The sequence below is a fragment of the Primulina huaijiensis genome, chromosome 11 (assembly GCF_012295235.1).
Source record: "Primulina huaijiensis isolate GDHJ02 chromosome 11, ASM1229523v2, whole genome shotgun sequence".
NCBI lineage: Eukaryota > Viridiplantae > Streptophyta > Magnoliopsida > Lamiales > Gesneriaceae > Primulina > Primulina huaijiensis.
Window position 1 is genome coordinate 14921417 of NC_133316.1, and position 1693 is coordinate 14923109.

Genomic DNA, 1693 nt, shown 5'->3' on the forward strand with positions numbered 1-1693 from the left:
ACATTCTGAAAAATAAACAGAAAAGAAAACAAGAAAGTTTCAAAAAGTAAATTACACGGAAGAAATCAATGAGTTTAAAGGTAAATTCTTTCAACTCCCATTTGTCAATATTAGTAATATAGTGTGGCTCAACAAAGCTTAGTTCACTTCAGCAATAACCAGAGTCTAATATGACCGGCATACTTCAGAAAGAATAATTTAGTAGAAATTTTTATATGGCATAATTTTTCTATATCAGGATAGCCTTATTGCTATACGTCTTTCGATTAATTCGCAACATGTAAATATGCTATTCCAAAGACTAAAGTAATTGAATCCCACATTGAAACTTAAAAAACATACAAAAATATGTGAGAAACAGATAACATCATTTATGTAGGAAGTTATTCCAAGGATGTAGGACAATTCAAATAGTGAGCTTTATTTTATTTGCTGAATTTTTTGTTCGAAAATGGATTTTGATGCTCTTCGACGCCAACTGGAAATTGTTTTAAAAAATTGTGAAAAACAGAACGAAAGATAAAACCTTCGAGTCCGACATACTTAAGCTTTGTCCTTTCACCCACATTTGTTGCAATGCGATCTCTTTTATTTCCACTCTTTCCCCTTGACCGTGGCCATCTCCTGGTCTGCAAATTCAGATTATTTAGTAAATATATCAATTTCATACATGCAATATCAAAATTATTCTGACAAATAAGTAAATGAAATTATGGACCTTGACGAAGAACTTCTTTGTAGACAACATTTTTTGTTCTTGCATCATCAATATTTGTGATTGAATTTGGCTTTATCAAGACTTTTGTAGCGGACATTGAAGTGCCTCTAGATAATGCAACGTATAGTTGGCCATGCGAAAACACAGGTTGTGGTAGGTATATACCAACAATTGGTATAGTTTGACCTTGTGCCTTATTAATTGTCATTGCAAAGCACAAACGAATCGGAAACTGTTTTTTCTTAATTGGAAAGGATATCCCTCGTTCTCAGCAGGAGACAAGGGTATTCTTGGAATAAAAATATGTTTTCCAGCATGATGTCCAACAGTTATTTCTGCATGCATGACATTGTCTTCAAATTCCTTACAAACCATTCGGGTTCCATTACACAGGCCTTCAGATGGATCTAACTTTCTCAATAGCATAATTGTACAGTTTTTTTTCAAAACCAAACGATGAGGAGGCATTCCATTTGGAGTCAAGGTATTTAAAAATTCTTGGGGATAAAAATTTTGAGTATCGTCAACAGCTTCATCAAAGCTTGCATATGTTTTACCTTCACCTGGGAAAAATTGAATAATTTTCTCATTCAACTTGTCAACATATTCATTTTTTGAAGTAAGTATTGCTCAACTTGTCATATAAGTTGTTGATTCAGCATTTTCTATTAGATTCGGGAATATGTGATTTATTAGCATTTCTTCAGAAGACTCCTCATCATTTTTGCAATATTTGATAATCATTTCATCGGGAATTTTGATATTGCCTTCACTATCGGTAGGTTCAATCCCACTGCCTATTCATAGCAAAAAATCGCTAAAAACAGGGTCAGATTTTGATCTCATATTTTCAGTTAGAGTCATATGTTGCATTTGTTTATACAAATAAGATTTTACTAAACTTGCATTAATTGTTTCTTGAATTGTGGATTTTGGAACTACCGGCAAAACTTGCATGAAATCTCCTCCAAGAAC